The sequence below is a fragment of the Chelonia mydas genome, chromosome 4 (genome assembly GCF_015237465.2).
Source record: "Chelonia mydas isolate rCheMyd1 chromosome 4, rCheMyd1.pri.v2, whole genome shotgun sequence".
NCBI classification, from domain to species: Eukaryota; Metazoa; Chordata; order Testudines; family Cheloniidae; genus Chelonia; species Chelonia mydas.
In genome coordinates, this window is record NC_057852.1 from 82,470,195 (window position 1) to 82,485,362 (window position 15,168).

A 15,168-nucleotide genomic window follows, 5' to 3' on the forward strand; every position below is an offset into this window, starting at 1 on the left:
TTAAATATGAGTCAACAGTGGAACACTGTTGGAAAAAAGCAAACATCATTCTGGGATTTATTACCTGGAGAGTTGTAAGCAAGACCAGAGAAATAATTCTTCCACTCTACTTTGCGCTGATTAGGCCACAGCTGCAGTACTGTGTCTAGTTCTAGGTGCCATATTTTAGGAAAGATGTGAACAAACTGGAGAAAGTCCAGAGGAGAGCAAAAAAATCATTAAAGGTCTTAAAAACATAACCTATGAGGGAAGATTGAAAAAATTAGGTTTGTTTAGTTTGGAGAAGAGAAGACTGAGAGGGGACATGATAACAGTTTTCAAGTATATAAAAGGTTGTTACAAGGAGGAGGGAGGATTGACATTAGGAAAAAAACTCCCTGTCAGGGTGGTTAAACATTGGAATAAGTTACCTAGGGAGGTTGTGGAATCCTCATCACTGGAGATTTTAAAGAGTAGGTTTAGACAAAGACTTGTCAGAGATGGTCTAGATAGTATTTGATCCTGCCATGAGTGCAGAAGACTGGACTGGATGACCTCTTGAGATCCCTTCCAGTCTTACGATTCTATCTTTCATTGTTTAATCTGCTATGACTCTCCTTAATTAAAACCTCAACTTTCCTCCCTAGGCTATTGATTTTAAAGTAATCTTTTACCTTGAAAGTTTCTTCCCATATCTTCCTGTATTAAGTCTGCTTATCATCTGTTACATATACTGCTAGCTATCTTGAGTAATTTTGTATATGCAAACTTTGCCACCTCACTGTTTTTCCCCCTTTTCCAGATAATTTATTAACATGCTGAACATCACAGGTCCCATTGTAGATCCTTGGGGGACCCCCATATTTACCTTTCTCCATTGTGAAAATTGACCATTTATTCCAACCCTTTGTTTCCTATCTTTTAACCAGTTACTGATCCAAGAGAGGACCTTCTCTCTTACCCCATGTCAGCTTACTTTGCTTAAGAGCCTTTGGTAAGGGATATTGTCAAAGGCTTTCTGAAGTCCAAGTACACTATATTGACTGGATCACCCTTGTCCACAAGCTTGTTGATATCCTCAAAGCATTCTAATAGATTGGTGAGGGATGATTTCCCTTTATAAAAGAAGTGTTGACTCTTCCAATATACCATGTTCATCTGTGTCTCTGATAATTCTGTACTTTGCTGTAGTTTCAATCAATTTGCCTGGTACTGAAATTAGGCTTACTGGCATTTATTGCTAGGGTTGCCTCTACAGATTTTTTCATAAAATTATTAAATTAGCCACCCTCCAGTCATCTGGTACAGATGCTGGTTAAAGCAATAGGTTACATACCACACTTAGTAGTTTTGCAGTTTCATATTTGAGTTCCTTCAGAACTCTTGGGTGAATACAATTTGGTCCTGGTGACATATTACTGTCAAATTTACCAATTTGTTCCAAAACCTCCTCTATTGACACCTCAATCTGGGACAGTTTCTCAGGTTTGTCACCTAGAAAGAGTGGCTTGGGTGTGGGCATCTCCCACAGATCCTCTGCAGTGGAGACCAAAGCAAAGAATTCATTTAGCTTGTCTACCATGGTCTTGTTTTCCTTGAGTGCTCCTTTAGCACCTCAATCATCCAGTGGCCCCAATGACTGTTTGGCAGGCTTCCTGCTTTTGATATACCTAGAAATATACTTGCTTTTAGTTTTTGTGTCTTTAGCTTGTTGCTCTTCAAATCTTTTACTGGCATATTTTATTATATTTTTACATTTGACTTGCCAGAGTTTATACTCCTTTCTAGTGTCCTCACTAGGGATTAAACTTATTTTTAACTTTAGGCACCTAATTTTGAAAAATTGGCATTCAGTGCTTGACATCTCCATCATGACATTTCACAGTCTTCTGAAAGCCCCAGTGCCTGGAGTTATATGAATTCATGAGAATCTCAGCTTTCATTTTTAGAAAAGTTTCTAGCTGTCATGATTGCAAAGAAAAGAAAAGCCTGAAAGCTTACAGAGAAAACATGAGCCCTAAAGACAGGTTTCAGAGTAGCAGTCGTGTTAGTCTGTATCCGCAAAAAGAAAAGGAGGACTTGTGGCACCTTAGAGACTAACAAATTTATCTGAGCATAAGCTTTTGTGAGCTACAGCTCACTTCATCGGATGCATGCAGTGGAAAATACAGTGGGGAGATTTATATACGGAGAGAACATGAAACAATGGGTGTTACCATACACACTGTAACAAGAGTGATCAAGTAAGGTGAGCCATTACCAGCAGGAGAGCCGGGGGGGGGACGGGGGACCTTTTGTAGTGATAATCAAGGTGTGAGGAACAGTGCGGGGGGGGGGAATAAACATGGGGAAATAGGCTTGAATAAAGACTGGGAGTGGATGTGTCATTACACAAAGTAAAACTAAGTTTATTGTCATCAGTTTGCAAATTAATTCCAATTCAGCAGTCTCTCGTTGGAGTCTGTTTTTGAAGTTTTTTTGTTGACGAATCGCCACTTTTAGGTCTGTAATCGAGTAACCAAAGAGAGTGAAGTGTTCTCTAACTGGTTTTTGAATGTTATAATTCTTGACATCTGATTTGTGTCCATTTATTCTTTTACGTAGAGACTGTCCAGTTTGACCAATGTACATGGCAGAGGGGCATTGCTGGTACATGATGGCATGTGTCACATTGGTAGATGTGCAGATGAATGAGCCTCTGATAGTGTGGCTGATGTGATTAGGCCCTATGATGGTGTCCCCTGAATAGATATGTGGACACAGTTGGCAACGGGCTTTGTTGCAAGGATAGGTTCCTGGGTTAGTGTTTTTGTTGTGTGGTTGCTGGTGAGTATTTGCTTCAGGTTGGGGGGCTGTCTGTAAGCAAGGACTGGCCTGTCTCCCACGATCTGAGAGAGTGATGGGTCATCCTTCAGGATAGGCTGTAGATCTTTGATGCGTTGGAGAGGTTCTAGTTGGGGGCTGAAGGTGATGGCTAGTGGCGTTCTGTTATTTCCTTTGTTGGGCCTGTCCTGTAGTAGGTGACTTCTGGGTACTCTTCTGGCTCTGTCAATCTGTTTCTTCACTTCAGCAGGTGGGTATTGTAGTTGTAAGAACGCTTGATAGAGATCTTGTAGGTGTTTGTCTCTGTCTGAGGGGTTGGAGCAAATGTGGTTGTATCGTAGAGGTTGGCTATAGACAATGGATCGTGTGGTGTGGTCTGGATGAAAGCTGGAGGCATGTAGGTAGGAATAGCGGTCAGTAGGTTTCCGGTATAGAGTGGTGTTTGTGACCATCGCTTATTAGCACCGTAGTGTCCAGGAAGTGGATCTCTTGTGTGGACTGATCCAGGCTGAGGTTGATGGTGGGATGGAAATTGTTGAAATCATGGTGGAATTCCTCAAGGGCTTCTTTTCCATGGGTCCAGATGATGAAGATGTCATCAACGTAGCGCAAGTAGAGTAGGGGCATTAGGGGATGAGAGCTGAGGAAGCATTGTTCTAAGTCAGCCATAAAAATGTTGGCATACTGTGGGGCCATGCGGGTATCCATAGCAGTGCCGCTGATTTGAAGGTATACATTGTCCCCAAATGTGAAATAGTTATGGGTGAGGACAAAGTCACAAAGTTCAGCCACCAGGTTTGCTGTGACATTATCGGGGATACTGTTCCTGACGGCTTGTAGTCCATCTTTGTGTGGAATGTTGGTGTAGAGGACTTCTACATCCATCATGGCTAGGATGGTGTTTTCAGGAAGATCACCGATGGATTGTCGTTTCCTCAGGAAGTCAGCGATGTCCCGAAGATAGCTGGGAGTGCTGGTAGTGTAGGGCCTGAGGAGGGAGTCTACATAGCCAAACAATCCTGCTGTCAGGGTGCCAATGCCTGAGATGACGGGGTGTCCAGGATTTCCAGGTTTATGGATCTTGGGTAGCAGATAGAATACCCCAGGTCGGGGTTCTAGGGGTGTGTCTGTGCGGATTTGTTCTTGTGCTTTTTCAGGGAGTTTCTTGAGCAGATGGTGTAGTTTCTTTTGGTAACCCTCAGTGGGATCAGAGGGTAATGGCTTGTAGAAAGTGGTGGTGGAGAGCTGCCTAGCAGCCTCTTGTTCATATTCCGACCTATTCATGATGACGAGAGCACCTCCTTTGTCAGTCTTTTTGATTATGATGTCAGAGTTGTTTCTGAGGCTGTGGATGGCATTGTGTTCTGTACGGCTGAGGTTATGGGGCAAGTGATGCTGCTTTTCCACAATTTCAGCCCGTGCACGTCGGCGGAAGCACTCTACGTAGAAGTCCAGTCTATTGTTTCAGCCTCAGGAGGAGTCCACCCAGAATCCTTCTTTTTGTAGTCTTGGTAGGAAGGTCTCTGTGGGTTAGTATGTTGTTCAGAGGTGTGTTGGAAATATTCCTTGAGTTGGAGACGTCGAAAATAGGATTCTAGGCCACCACAGAACTGTATCACGTTCGTGGAGGTGGAGGGGCAGAAGGAGAGGCCCCGAGATAGGACAGATTCTTCTGCTGCCCTAAAGGTTCAGAAACCTGAGGGAATAAAGAGAACCACAAATTTATTTTAAAAATCTCATTAATTTTCACTAGTCTCATGATTTTTAGGGCCTGATTCACGATTTTTTGAGCAATTGGGGTTGACAGTACTGAGGCATTAACATTAGTGTTCTTCAGGGTAGGTCATGCCTGACTAATCTAATATCCTTCTATGATGAGATTACTGATTCTGTGGATGAAGGGAAAGCAGTGGATGTATTGTTTCTTGACTTTAGCAAAGCTTTTGACACGGTCTCCCACAGTATTCTTGTCAGCAAGTTAAAGAAGTATGGGCTGGATGAATGCACTATAAGGTGGGTAGAAAGTTGGCTAGATTGTCGGGCTCAACGGGTAGTGATCAATGGCTCCATGTCTAGTTGGCAGCCGGTGTCAAGTGGAGTACCCCAGGGGTCGGTCCTGGGGCCGGTTTTGTTCAATATCTTCATAAATGATCTGGAGGATGGTGTGGATTGCACTCTCAGCAAATTTGCGGATGATACTAAACTGGGAGGAGTGGTAGATACGCTGGAGGGCAGGGATAGGATACAGAGGGACCTAGACAAATTGGAGGATTGGGCCAAAAGAAACCTGATGAGGTTCAATAAGGATAAGTGCAGGGTCCTGCACTTAGGACGGAAGAACCCAATGCACAGCTACAGACTAGGGACCGAATGGCTAGGCAGCAGTTCTGCGGAAAAGGACCTAGAGGTTACAGTGGACGAGAAGCTGGATATGAGTCAACAGTGTGCCCTTGTTGCCAAGAAGGCCAATGGCATTTTGGGATGTATAAGTAGGGGCATAGCGAGCAGATCGAGGGACGTGATCGTTCCCCTCTATTCGACATCGGTGAGGCCTCATCTGGAGTACTGTGTCCAGTTTTGGGCCCCACACTACAAGAAGGACGTGGATAAATTGGAGAGAGTCCAGCGAAGGGCAACAAAAATGATTAGGGGTCTGGAACACATGACTTATGAGGAGAGGCTGAGGGAACTGGGATTGTTTAGTCTGCAGAAGAGAAGAATGAGGGGGGATTTGATAGCTGCTTTCAACTACCTGAGAGGTGGTTCCAGAGAGGATGGTTCTAGACTATTCTCAGTGGTAGAAGAGGACAGAACAAGGAGTAATGGTCTCAAGTTGCAATGGGGGAGGTTTAGGTTGGATATTAGGAAAAACTTTTTCACTAGGAGGGTGGTGAAACACTGGAATGCGTTACCTAGGGAGGTGGTAGAATCTCCTTCCTTGGAAGTTTTTAAGGTCAGGCTTGACAAAGCCCTGGCTGGGATGATTTGATTGGGGATTGGTCCTGCTTTGAGCAGGGGGTTGGACTAGATGACCTCCTGAGGTCCCTTCCAACCCTGATATTCTATGATTCTATGATTCAGCTGCCAGGCCCCTACACCAAGTTTAATTTAGGAGCCAGCCTACCTCCAAAGTCTCTGTTTATGTGTAACCAGTTGGACTGAGCCAGTTCTTTGAGGAGAAGAGAAGGAGACTGCGAATACAGCAACATAATGGAAAAATAGAGGTTCCCCCCCATCTTTAATTTCCACCCTCATAGATGAAAATCTGGAAGGAAAGATTAAAATGGGGACCATTTAAAGGAGAATCTTGTTTTAAAGGACATTTGTGTATTTTATTGTTACTATCATTTGTTTTCCTTGCTGCAAAGCATAGTGTGTACCTGGGGTTATAAAATCTTGCCTCAAGCAAGCTGAGATTTCTATGATCAGAAGAGGGGCTGCTAAATTGACGAGTAATTTAAACATGATTATTTTTCTTTAAAAATTAGAATGTATATTTCAAGCAGTCAGCTTCGTATAAAACAACAAACAACAAACAAGCTTAGCATTCTACCAAACTGGCCTTGGCAAAGATGTGGTATTTTTTCTCTTTAAGAGAAGAGAGCCTCCTTATTAGACTGCCTACCTTATCTTCTATGGAACCCATTTATGGAAAGCACATCATCAAAAAAACAGTGTTATTGAAATGTTGCAGGTTAATATGCTTTCCAACTGCATTTTCTCCCTAACTACATGGTAACACTTCTCCCTAATTATTAAGCAAGTGCCTACATCTGCTTACACCAATGGGAGAAAAAAATGCCCAATTTCCAGCCCAAAGGGCTTTCGTATATCATTTCTGGAGCATGCCTTTCTTTGCCGTCACGTGAATATGTACTTGATGAAAAGAGCTATCCAGATTAAAAAAGAAGAGAGACCTCTCAGTTAACTTTACTTCATACAACAACAGGCTTTGCTTAATAAACCCTCCATTGTTGTGTGGCTTTAAGCAGGGATCCAAGCATGGAATGTAATGTATAATGACAACACAAAGCTCCCTGGGACATTTTAATATATACCTGTACTTGTTAAATTTTTCCAGATTATTTTTATCCTTCTCCACAAGAGATAAAATCCATATTATCATTCTGTAATTGAACAGAGCTTCAACCCTTTCCATATTTTTAACACTTATTGAGGTTATTTACCTTTTGTTCTATGCCTGTGATCTCCCTCTGCATTTAAAGGAGCAAAATAGACAGGCAAAGTGGAGCTGGACCCTTCTTTGTCATTACTATTCCAGCTGCAAAGTGTTTGCAAATAATCTCATTGCCCTTGTCATAAATATAAAGGGAAACCCCTTTAAAATCCCTCCTGGCCAGAGGAAAACTCCTCTCACCTGTAAAGGGTTAAGAAGCTAAAGGTAACCTCGCTGGCACCTGACCAAAATGACCAATGAGGAGACAAGATACTTTCAAAAGCTGGGAGGAGGGAGAGAAACAAAGGGTCTCTGTCTGTCTATATGCTGCTTTTGTCGGGGATAGACCAGGAATGGAGTCTTAGAACTTCTAGTAAGTAATCTAGCTAGGTATGTGTTAGATTATGATTTCTTTAAATGGCTGAGAAAAGAATTGTGCTGAATAGAATAACTATTTCTGTCTGTGTATCTTTTTTGTAACTTAAGGTTTTGCCTAGAGGGATTCTCTATGTTTTGAATCTAATTACCCTGTAAGGTATCTACCATCCTGATTTTACAGAGGGGATTTCTTTACTTCTATTTACTCCTATTTCTATTAAAAGTCTTCTTGTAAGAAAACGGAATGCTTTTTCATTGTTCTCAGATCCAAGGGTTTGGGTCTATGGTCACCTATGCAAATTGGTGAGGCTTTTTACCAAACCTTGTCCAGGAAGTGGGGTGCAAGGTTTTGGGAAGTATTTGGGGGGAAAGACGTTTCCAAACAGCTCTTCCCCAGTAACCAGTATTTGTTTGGTGGTGGTAGCGGCCAATCCAAGGACAAAGGGTGGAATATTTTGTACCTTGGGGAAGTTTTTGACCTAAGCTGGTAAAGATAAGCTTAGGAGGTTTTCATGTAGGTCCCCACATCTGTACCCTAGCATTCAGAGTGGGGGAGGAACCTTGACAGCCCTCGTTTTACACTCTGCACAGACTCATCACTGACAAAGAACTCACATCCGCATACTGTGCCTTCTTAATGAAAACAAACTGTACCTGGGACACAGAATCCCAATAGCTTTGGACAGGTGCTATCAAGTAGAAAAGCACAAGTAATTAGTAAGCCCTCATAGTGATGGTCTGTCATGTTTGTAACTCAGTATCTTACACTCTTACTTCTATTCCAGAGATTTCAAGTTCAGGTCCCAACTGAGGCGCACACATGCTTCAACTACCATCAACCTAGTCTCATACCACATGGCTCACATTCAGAAGTTCTTTCAGATGAAATTAATGTGCATATTGCAGGCCATTTAAAAACAGTCATGGCTCAGCCAGTTTCATAGCTCTTCCCCATATTCAAAACTATATTTTACATTTGTCCTTTCCCCAGAAGAATAGTATAATTATACTACAGACTAAGCACCTGTCAATGTCCGCTGAAGTGGGTTAACATGTAGAGTGCTCGACTAGGCCTCAGACGACCTGGTTTATATTCCCAATATGTCTGTGGCCTGCTGGATGACCATGCACAAATCTCTGTGCCTCAATTTCCCTGGCCTACCTGAATAAAAGAGATGTGTTGGGGGGATGCCTAGATACTACAGTGACTGGCATTCTATAAATACCTTAGTAAGTAGATAAATGAGCATCATCTGCCCAAACATCAGTGGAGAAAAGCTAGCAGAGAGTTAACACAGCCAAAAGTTACATTGATTGATCAGAAACCTCCCTTGCATTGAGAAAAACAAGCTGGGGGAATCCTGACAACAATGGGGGCACATAATTATTTGTGTAGGCCCAATTTAAGTGACTTTATAAAATAGCTATGATTGTTTTTGGAAGATACGTTTGCAAACTTATACTTTGATAGTATTGATCTCTCTATGTTGTGGAAACAAGCTGAAGAGATTGTTAGAAACCTTTTGTGATGCTCTGTCCCTTGGGGGAACCCCCATGTTCATCTTTGTAAAACGATTGTGTGGTATCCAATGCAAAGTTTGTCATGTCGGGTGTCTTTGGAAGGCTCATGATACACTGAGTATTGTTGTTACAGCAATGTTATAGGTTATAATTTCATGTATATAGTTATGAGGCTGAAAATGTGTCTTCATGGTGTAAAATAAGCCCAGGCAAAAACTTTTCAAGAGCAGAGAGGCAGTTCACACCTCATCAGGGCATGTATGGGACAAACCCAGCCCAGCCTCACAGGAACACAGGATGATGGCCTAGGCAGCAACCAAAGGATCTGTTGGCCTCTTGAGTGAGTCACCCCCCTTCCTTTGGTCAGTTTGGGACAGCGATGAGGTAATGCTCACCTGGCTCTGAAGGGGTGGGGTGGGGGGGGAAGCAAAGCCAGCAGGGAAGAAAGAACATGATAAAAGGGAGAGATGCTTGCCATGCTCTTCTTCTCTCTTCCACCTCCACCTACAGACATCACCACCAAGCGACTGAAGCACTGATCAAAAGGGGAGAATCTGGCTGAAGGGCAACCAGCCAGCCTGTGGTGAGAAGCACCTAAGTTTGTAAGAAGAGGAGTACTTGTGGCAGGGCATTGAAAGTGTTAAGATCAACTTAGAAGGCATTTTGTTTTTATTTCATTTGACCAAATCTGACTTGTTATGCTTTGACTTATAATCACTTAAAATCTATCTTTGTAAATAATAAATCTGTTTATTCTACCTGAAGCAGTGCATTTGGTTTCAAGGGTGTATGAGACTCCTCTTGGGATAACAAGCCTGGAACATATCAATTTCTTTGTTAAATTGACAAACTCATATAAGTTTGCAGCTTCCAGCGGGCATAACTGGGCACTGCAAGATGGAGGTTCCTAGGGTTGTGTCTGGGACCGGAGATATTGGCTAGTGTCATTCGGTTGAACAATCCAAAGAGCAGCTTATGTGCCAGAGGCTGTGTGTGAACAGCCCAGGAGTGGGGGTTCTCATAGCAGAGCAGGGTAAGGCTGGCTCCCAGAGTTAAGGATTGGAGTGACCTAGTAGATCACCGGTCCAGATAAGACGAGAAGGGAATGTCACATCTTTATATATCCCTGTTGCAGAGTTCAGATAAAGTTTTACTTCAGAACGATCAAAGTAAAATAATATATTTCAATGGTACTTAATTTTTTTTTTTGCAATACCAATGGATGATTGACATTCAAACAGCATATGACACTGTACACAGTCGTTATTTTAAACATAAAAATATAAACAAATGTATATACTTTTCTAACCTAATTAGCTCTTGTACTTTGGTTATTAACCTTATAATTAGGGATGGGTGATAATGTTTAGAAAAAATAAAACCAAATCTGAACCTCCATTCTTTTGAACACTTGTGAGGTTTCAAATGTTTTGGTTACCTTCAATAATCGTTTTATGAGTGCATTAGGTAACTGTAAGGGTGGATTATTGGAAGGAAACATAATTAAGCCTGAGTAGTAACCATTTCAGTGATTTGCATTCCATCCCACATAGTCTATTAAACCATTTCACAATATTTGACATTGTATAAATATTATCTTTCATAATATTTAAGCCATTTTAAAATAGAAGCCTTACATACTCATTTAAACCTCCATTGGCAAATTATTGTGCAAGTGTATAACAGGGACAACATGCTTACCTGACTTTTCTTCCTAGTTAATTTTAGGAATGGTAAAGTACAGAAATTGTTATCTCCAAGTTTGATTGAGTTCTCTTGGTCTATCAGGAGAAACATGACATCATTGGTATGTGAAAATATTTTACATCCTCATCGCAACTTTAACATCTCTCTCAATAATTGTTTTTCCAACTGTCACAAAAAGCAGAGATGACCTTTTGTGTATTTTGCATATTTATTTAGTTTTAGTTTCTCTCCCTTTTATCATGTTCTTTATACACCTGTATATATATATAAAGCTGTTCAAGCCATTCTAATATATCCTTCTAAAACCTAATCACTAAGCCATTTTGACAAAGGTTATATTGCAGCCATTATGAATAACAGATAAGATTAACCCAGAACAATTTGACTCCCTCCTAAAAATCTTACCCTGTTCAAAAGTATGAAAGTAAGAGCCCCTCTTTACTTCACTACCCATTTAAATGTCTTCTCCACATTGAGATAAAATGGTGCATTGATTCATGTACTTGCTTGCACAGGCTACATGTAGGGATGTAGCTCAGTAGTGGAGCATATGCACGTGTGAGACCGGTATGAAGATTCGGTATGTTCCAGTTTTGAGGAAGGATGGTCCAGTGATTAGCGCACAAGCTTGGGTTGGGAAGAACTGGGTTCAATTCCTGCTGTATCACAAACTTCCTGCATCACTCTGGGCAAGTCATGTGGGATACTGAGGTAGAGAGAGACTATCTGTAAAATGGGGATCACAGCACTGCCCAACCTCACAGGGATATTATGAGGATAAAGACATTAGAGATTGTGTGGTGCTCAGATAATACAGTGATGAGGGCATGTAAATACCTATGATAAATAAATAGGATGGTACCATGCAGATCATTCCTCTGTCAGGGAATCAGCAGTGCCCACTGCACTACAGCTGTGCCCTCCGCCCCCAATCTCCTCACTGACCTTTGCCTCTCTTGCTGACTTCTCCTTGTGGATTTCCAGCCATCAACTTAAACTCAGCATAGCCAAAACAGAACTTCAGACTTTTCCCCTCAAGCCCTCCTTACTCAGTAACTGTGGTCAGCAGCACAGGTCACTCAGGCACTGTCTTTGACTCAGCACATGCTCCATGCCCACCCCTCCTGCCCATTTTTAAGTGTTGCTGCTCCATCCTACATAACATTTCAAAGATCTGGCCTTTCATCCTTGCCCAAACCACCAAAACTCTCATCCAGGCCTTTATCATTTTGCATTTTAACTCCTGAAAGTATTGCTGTGCAGAGAAAGGTAATTCCATTGCATCAAGGATTTCGATTATTTCAGAATTTTGTTCCTATTGAAAACCAACAATTTCAAAATTCTCCATGAAAAGGAACGGAACCCTGGCTCCGGGGCAGTCTGACAGCTGTCCTGCAGCTGCAAACCCTGAGAGCCCTGGGGTCCTGGATTCAGAGGCAATCCTCAAGTGGGCTATTGAAAAGCTTGGAGCCCTAAGCTCCTCTGCAGCCCAGCAGGAGGGCTGCCAGTGAGCTGGCAGGAAACCAGGCAGGTTTTGAGACCTGCTTAGAGCAGGCTGGGAGTTTGGAACCCTGCCTGGGTTCCATGGGAAATTAATCAAAATGGAACCATTTCTGTGACATGTTTCAATTTCAACAAGTCAGCAAATTCTGATGAAAAATAATGTATTGTCAGAATTTTTCTAACCATCTTTAACTGAAATGTGGGACACCTGAAGTCTTGGATCACACATGGAAGAATTATTTACAGTGCAAGTTAAATATTAAAAAAGGAAAAAAAGGTGGAAAGTTTGAAATGTTTGATACAATGTAATTTCTTCCAATATACGCCACTTCAAATTTATGCCCGCTCTGAAAACTGTTCACACTACTTATTTTCAAATTGGTGCACTGGGGCTTATGCGAATGAGTCATGCCATCACTAATGAGCGGTGTGAGTGCAATTCCTCATACATACTGCAAAATTCTTCTCCCCAAATGAATACTCAACTATTGATAAAGAAATTCAAAGTTGATCAACAGCAGCAGAGGGGTTACAAGAGATGTTCATGAAACAAAACTATAATCTTTGAGAACTTTTTTTAAAAGCAAACTGCTTGCTTCTAGCTCTGATTACAGTCATTATATTTGTATAGTCATGGTTGGTAGCCAATCTTACAGACATTTTTATTAAGTTATATAAGGTTGCCATCCAATAGGCCTCATTGTACCAAAAGCTCGTGCAACATAGTGTCACGAGTGAAGAATATTTGTGGTGGGTTAGACAGCAAATAGACATTGATCTTTGATATTCTAAGGCCTGCTTTAATAACACAACTTGTGACAAAGGCATTCAGGAACTTACACTATTACTTGATATAAACTATCCTAATTAGTCAATTTCTCTCAAACTAGCTCTGCCATTTTAGGTTTCAATCAAGATCAAAGCAAGTAAGTTACACATTCACACTTCAATATGCTACATCATATACAAAATCCGTGCTGACAACTGAACTTTATTTTCAGTAGCAGAAGAATGATTAGACCTGTCAAAAATTTGTTAGCTTCATGATGGGCTCCATGAGCACCTTTTTCTCTCTCTTTCATTTTTGTTATTTTATACACATTTGTGTGGATTTGAATGCCCAGTTTTAGGGGGAATTCCCCCCCTCCCCCCACACACACACATCCCTCAAAATTAAACTAAGCAAGAGCCATAAAGTTTTGCTTTGCATCAGGTAGAAACCATGCAGAACCACTGAGTTGCACATGCTTTCCAAAGGAAGCCATCAATCGGCCCAAGTTCACAAAAAAGCTTGTCCAAGTGTGCTCAAAACTAAGGTAAGGTTAACAAACATCTGCAAATTTGGCCCAGTGTTTGTTTTTTTTAACAAAACCCAGAATGAAACTTTCATACTGATCTCAATAGGATGGTGTTCCAAGACCCCTCTCACATGAATATGTTGATCATCAAGGCTTTTGAAAATCCCACTAGGCACCTATCTGCATCTTTCAGCACCTAAATACCATTAAAATTCTGGCCCTGCGAAATTAAGTTCAAATTTCCCCCCCAAAATATTTTAAAAGACTTCTGCAGTAGCTCATTCCATGATCTGACTGTGTGTACAGCAAGCTACTAATAAGACAGATGAACTGATTGATCAACCTTCTCCCAGCTTGTAAATTCATTGAAATTTCACCTAACCATCTCTGAGAAAGAACAAGTGAAAACCACAACAGTGTGAGAACAAATCGAAGGGAGCATGAGAATCTTTGTATTGTTCCTCTCAGAGCACATTTAATTCCTCCTCCCCACCTGTAACTATAATAAGCACAACGGGGTGTGGGGGATACATAAAGTATGCAATTTTTCTCACAGTGTGTTTATTTTAATGTATTATACACAATGCAGGGACAAGTCTCACAGGCATTCCCTGTGTGCTGTCTACCCTGTACATTGACTGAAGCGAGGTTCTGCTAAAATGATTGCCTAAATTAATTAGTTTTTCTTTTGATTTAACTGAAAGCCCCTATCCCTGACTTTGGGCACTTTTAGAGCAATTAAAATGCAGCTACAAAAACAGAACTCACACCATGGAAACACATTGTGGACTGCACACATAACAATTGTCACCCGCAATGCCAACATGTCTGAGCCCTTTACTCATGAACCCAGATCCCAATCCAAATGTCCAAGAAACAATGATGATCACTGCAATATGCTCTTCAAGTGCCATGTCACAACCCCCTCAGCCTCTTAAGCTGTGTGTAAATGCATAGACACAAGGATGCAAAACTTTAATGGGGGCATTTTCCTGACGTTTGAGTAGCTAACTTTGCACCCTCAACAGTCTTTAATGTAGATCTTGTATGGCATTTATTTGTTGAAGTTTTCCCAATTCTTTTTGTGGAGCAATTTATGTAGTAGTAATAATTGTTGGTGCAGGGCCCAACTGTGCTGGGGGGAAAACGGAAGTAAAACCCTACACTCTACCCTGGGGCTTCTCTGGATTGCTGCTCTGGGAGTGGGGAGAGCAGGTTAAAGAGACCCTACTGTTCTTCACGCTCGTTTACCACAACCTACAGCCTATTATACTCACTGTTCTGAACATTTGGGATTGGCAGTACTGAAATTCTTTCCCTGGACTGCCGAAGGCAGTCCTTTCCTTAAACGGGGCTAGATGCACCATCTAGCCCACCAAGATTAATATTTGTAGTTATTGTAGCTCACGCTAAAAGCAGTATGAACCCCCCCAACACATCCCTTGTGTCATAACGAGCTCACAAAACAAACTGTTAAGATTCCTTAGAGGCTGTCTGTGACCAGTTAGGAAAAGCAGTTGCCTTTTGGTGCATCATGTTAAAACTGTTGCAGCAACTGCGAGCCTTGGTGCGTTCCCTGAAAGTTTTTTTTCAGTTGCAGGAGTAGAGAGTACAAAAGGTTGAAAAGGAACCCCCGGAAATCAAATGGCACGGTTCCATGGCAGCATTCAGACTCCCCACAATTCCTGACTGTTCAGGGACCAGGATCCAGCCAAATAGCAACTGAAGTGTCAAGTCTATGTTTTAAAAGGGTTAAAAGTTTCACCAGGTTGTTTGTTTATT